This window comes from Octopus bimaculoides, chromosome 20 (assembly GCF_001194135.2).
Source record: "Octopus bimaculoides isolate UCB-OBI-ISO-001 chromosome 20, ASM119413v2, whole genome shotgun sequence".
NCBI lineage: Eukaryota > Metazoa > Mollusca > Cephalopoda > Octopoda > Octopodidae > Octopus > Octopus bimaculoides.
The window spans coordinates 10,928,187-10,933,787 of NC_069000.1; the positions used below are offsets into that span (position 1 = coordinate 10,928,187).

General features: G+C 36.3%; 1 protein-coding gene across 3 annotated transcripts in view; it reads left to right on the top strand.

Moving 5' to 3' along the window:
* Positions 1-5,601, top strand: part of LOC106869286 (dentin sialophosphoprotein) — a 234,144-nt gene that overhangs the window by 195,897 nt on the left and 32,646 nt on the right. The window contains exon 1 of one of the 3 annotated variants that reach the window (XM_052974923.1): positions 3,110-3,193. The exons of the other annotated variants lie outside the window; for them this stretch is intronic. The gene's annotated coding sequence lies outside the window, so the exon portion shown is untranslated. Of the gene's footprint in view, positions 1-3,109; positions 3,194-5,601 lie in introns of those variants that run through there. 3 annotated transcript variants of the gene reach the window in all.

Sequence of the window (5,601 nt, forward strand, 5' to 3'; positions counted from 1 at the left end):
CTGAGTGGTTGGCGTTAGGAAGGGCATCCAGCTGTAGAAACTCTGCCAAATCAGACTGGAGCCTGGTGTTGCCATCCGGTTTCACCAGTCCTCAGTCAAATCGTCCAACCCATGCTAGCATGGAAAGCGGACGTTAAACGATGATGATGATGATGATGATGATGATTCCTTTTGAAGTACCACTCAAAACAGCTAGTTTTAAAGACTTGATTAAATGTTGGTGACATTCATGTACATCTGATCACAAAGTAGATGCTAAAGATAATAATAATTGGTGCCTTAAAATTATTCCGCAGTAAATATAGGCCACAGGTATATATTATAGATAATATAAATGTAACATTGGTTTCCCTTCAGCACAGCTAACTTATAACTATCCAACTGTAAGATTTATCTGGTCCGTATAATAAACTTTAGCAATCCATTTCAGATAAAAGCAGTTATGGGGAGATAAAATAAACAAAAGCCAAAAAAAAAAAAAAAGATCTGATTGAAACAGTAAGTCTTCTGGTCACTCATCATCATCACCATCATCAATGGACAGATCATCATCAATGGTTGTTTATTTGATTGTGACATGATAGTGTACAAATGAGTATCCAGCAACCATGTTTAATACTTATAACACAAACAGAAAACATAAGAGATGTCCCAGTTACCAGTTAATGACTGCAAATTGTTGTGTGTGTGTATGTATGTGTGTTGTTGTCGTTGTTGTTTATTTTGCTTGTTTGTTTTATCTGTGAAAGTAGATGGATTCCTGTTGCTTTTCATTTAATTTGTGTCGACTTAGCTTCAATCAGATGAATACGTTGCCTGTATGTGTGGGCATATTATAAGTCAGTGATAAGTGTGCACCTGTATGTATGTATGTATTTATGTATGTCTATATACACACACGTGTAACTATGCATACATAAATGCACACACAAGTGTATTTGTGTATGTGTGCATCTGTGTATATATGTCTGTTTAGACACACATGTATGTATATGTAATTACCAATATTATTTCTAATTAGTTATCTAAAATACATCTTTAATATTGTTGCAATGTCTATCTATCTATACTGGTTGGAACGTGTTAGGCTTCAGAGAGAGAGAGAGAGAGAGAGAGAATAGTCTAAGATGATACACACACATGTACACAGATTAGTTACCATAGCACTGTATATAATAGAAGTTGAAAACAGTCTTGGTGAGTTTGCATTTAATGAGATCTGTGTCCTGGCTTCTTTTCAATGGTCTTCTGACTGATCCATGTCCTTCATATATCAAACTGCCATCCATAACGTATAGTGAGGATCTGTAACAAGACCTTGGTTGAAAAATTAATGATGTCCAGGGCAAAAATTATAATAATAATAATAATCTTTTCTACTAAAGGCACAAAGGCCTGAAATTTCTGGGGAGGGGACTAATCGATGACATTGATTCCAGTGTTTCACTGGTACTTAATTTATCAACCCCAAAAGGATCATGATGATAATAATAATAATAATAATAATAATTCTTTCTGATTTTTTAGCACAAGGTTAGTGATTTTAGGAGAGGGTTTAAGTTGATTACATCGACCCCAGTGTTCAACTGGTGTTTATTTTATCACCCCTGAAAGGATGAAGGACAACGTTTGAACTCAGGACTTAAAGATCTGGAAGAGATGTTGCAGCACTTGTTCAAGACTCTAACAATTCTGCCAACTTGCCACCTTGACAGACTGATAAATACCACCATCCCTTTTTAACACTCAAATCCAGAACCCGTATATTTTAATTATCTGACTTTTTGGTTTTGTTTGAAGTGGGGTTTGGGTTTTTTCTCATCCAGAACCCTTCAGCCTTGTTTGCAAATCATGAGATTGTATATTTTCTTTCTGGGATTGTATCTTTTCTATTGATATCTCCACAGACTTTTAGAACCCATCTCATCTTTGATTAGATCAAACTACTGCGCCTGTTTGTCCATTGCATCTGTCTCCAACCTTAACTTTACTCCCCGTTCCATTACTTTTTACTTAAACAAGACACCCAACTTTCTAGGATGTCAGAACTGGCACAGAGGGACAAGGAACGCTTTGCTAGTTTTTTGCTTTACTTCTTCTTTCCAACTTCAAATTCAACCAGGATTGATTTGGGCCATTCAGCAATCCTGAGGAGATCTATAACATGAATAAAATATATAATGCTTGCAAAACAATTCGAGCGAATCAGCTGCAATCTCACTTTCTTGCACTTGAACTTACAAAGCCAAAATAGAGCATCAGAATGATGTAGATGCCTCTGATAAGAACCTATGTAAGTTTCCAAAAATTGATCAAGGTTGTTTGTTGGTTTTTCTTTTATAGGCATAGGAGTGGATGTGTGGTAAGTAGCTTGCTTACCAACCACATGGTTCCGGGTTCAGTCCCACTGTGTGGCACCTTAGGCAAGTGTCTTCTATTATAGCCTCGGGCCGACCAAAGCCTTGTGAGTGGATTTGGTAGATGGAAACTGAAAGAAGCCCGTCGTATATATGTGTGTATATATATATATATATATATATATATATATAACTCCAGCCATCACTATCCTACTAGTACTTTTGTTTTTCAGACATAGTGTACTAGAGCTACAATCTCTAATGTGTCCCTTTTTTAGGGGCCTTTAAGCGGCCGAGGAGATAAGTCTGGTTTCGGTCTTACTGGAGCTCCTCAGCGAAGCATAGCCTTCACTGCACTTTACCAAAATAGAGATGAGATTGATCACGAGGTAAATGTACAATAATGCACATTTGTAGGCGTAAAAGAGAGAGAGAGAGAGAGAAAAGAAAAGAAAAGAAAAGAATGTCGACGCATTCAGAGAAATTATTCTTAGACGCTATCCGCACATGAAGAAGAAGAAGAAAAAGAAGAAAGGAAAAAAGAATTAAGTGTTGAATTAGTGTTAACATATTTTAATGCAGGGAGCATGTTAACTAGAAATAGTTAATGGATAGAGGTAAAATAATAATAATAATAATAATAGTAATAATAATAATAATTGTAGTAGTCGTTTGAACAACATTATTTTTTTGTGTTTTCTTCGGCAAGTCCGGGAGAGCAGAGTAAACCTCGTTATCATTAAGTTCTTTCGATATAAAAAGTAATATTTTCGTACAAATCTCATGGCATAGTTATGGTGTCAGTTCAGTTTATGGCAGCGATCGCCACCAGGGAGGTAGGTACATGACGAAGTCGTGATTTTTAAATGGAATTTATTTTGATATATACATATATATACTCGAAGAACAAACTATTAATGTATTGATAAAACATTATTTTCCTTTTTATTCCTTATCACTCCCTGTTCTACATGTTGAGTAAGTTTTTTATTCGTATTTCGATTATTGTTTTTTCTTTTTTTTTTAAAGAAGTTCTGCTGTGTCGAGATTTTCAAACGAAATGTACGTTTACCGTTTCATTCATAGCCCTCTAAATGGTTGGGACTGATTGATAAACTGCGCCCTATTAGATTGTTCCTTAACAGAATTTAGTTTCGTTTCTTATCGGTTCTTTTTAAACAAACACTCGATTTTTACTATTCGTTCTTCTGGGGGGAGCTCTGTAAAAATATAATGCTGGTAACTATTGTTTAGCCTCAAATCGGCCATATGATCGAAGACGTCACAACCGTAAACATCCCATCTTTATTTCAACGTAGTGTACCTAGGACTACATTATTCCGATGTGTGCTTCCTGTTTTTGTAAGATTTTTTTATGTGAGATTTGACTGCTATTTCTAGCACTCAGAACGACAGCATAGAGTTTCTCCACCACACATATGACTCGTTCGTATTGGTGATCTATTTCAACATAGTGTGTTAGGACTACACTATTCTGGTGTAGGTTGTTTTGTTTTGTTTTGGTGTGGTTTTTGTTTTTAAAAATGATTTTATATGAGATGTGACTTATTTCTAGCACGTCGAACGGACAACTTACTCATATACACACTCACACAAATACACATTTCCTAACTCGCTGGTTCGATATATGAGTACTGGCAATATAATAATCAATCGATTCTAAACATCACCCGTAATATATATATATATAAAGAGAGAGAGAGTGTGTGTGCGTGTGTGTGAGTGAGAGAATGAGATAAATATTGACTTTGTTCTCGATCAAAAGGAAATTATCAATAAACTTCGTAACTCTTACGTGATCAAAATTAGGTATCTTCGCATTTATCGGTGAAGGCAGGAAAACTAACGGAATAAACAAATAAATTACGTAACAAGATAGACATTCGAATGAAGTTTTCTTGTTAGTATATTGTGTTTTGCTGTATTTTATTTTAAATAAAGTAATGTTACTCCGGGATAAATATGTGAAGAAAAAGTGAAGCGATTGCGCCGTATCCCCCACATACACACTTTTGGTACTTCTCGAACCAAGGAGGGAGCTTCTAACGCAGTCGCTCAGCGTGTTAGAAATGGCAGCCAGATTCTCCTCGTCGCGAAATCACTACTGTCTTAGATAAAGAAGAACCAACACTAGATGATGACGATAATAATAATAATAATAATTAATAATAATAATAACGTTTATAGTCCCGTCATAAATAGTGTGTCTGTGACGGGATGGTAACGACCGGGACGCCTTTTTGAACATACGACAGCTCCGCCGATCAGAGCCCGACTTAGTGGCTAAAACAGCTCTTGTTCTGATCTGCACCACCACCACCACCTTTTTCCTCTATTAAGACATCTTAGATCTTCCACCACCTCACCATTCTACTCCTGACGCTGGAACTTTATTAAGTGTCTGGTGAGTCTGAGGAGGAATCCGTGTAGTGTTTGGGATAATAAATATTTTTTCACCATTAACTCTGTCTAAAGCAGCAGCTATTTATTTCTCAAACGGATTTCGTGTTCACGTTGACGTAATAGTCACCCAGAGAGAAGAGACTGGAGTAGGCAAAAGCAATGAGAAGGTTGTTTGCAGGCTCGATAACTTTGTTTAAATAAGTAAATAGTTGACCTAGTTAATCAGTAGATGTGTATATATGTGTGTGTATACTTACATATATATATGTGTCTGTGTGTGTGTGTGTGCGCTCATACAGCGAAGCGCCGGCTGGGAAGTCTCCTTACGTGGATACGTAGCTCTGCTTTACTAGAAATAGCAGCTGAAGAAGAAATAAAAGAGGAAACATTGTACTATACGGTGCTAGGAAACGAAGGGAAGATACGCTATGTCCGAAAGAAAAATAGTGAAAGACGGCAATAGCTGTTACTGGAACGCCTTTTGATCATAAGGTCTTTTCGATCGTGTTTTACGCCTGGGGCTATACAACGGCAACGGAGCGAAAACGAAACTGTAAATACAGAAGGTCGTTATTTAGTGATTAATTTTCGAGTTTACTTTGAAGTTTATTTTGTACTCGGCTGTCTGTGTGTGTGTGAGTAAATATGTATGTGTATACATACACAGCGTTTGCTCATGTAATGTTAATGTTGTTTTATATGTTATGTATGTATAATAAATATATCCGCTCCACTTTTAAGGAAAATTCCAGCCGAAGTTAAGTCGTAATTATTACTGGCGGCATAGTCTGGAACTATGATATATATATATATATATATA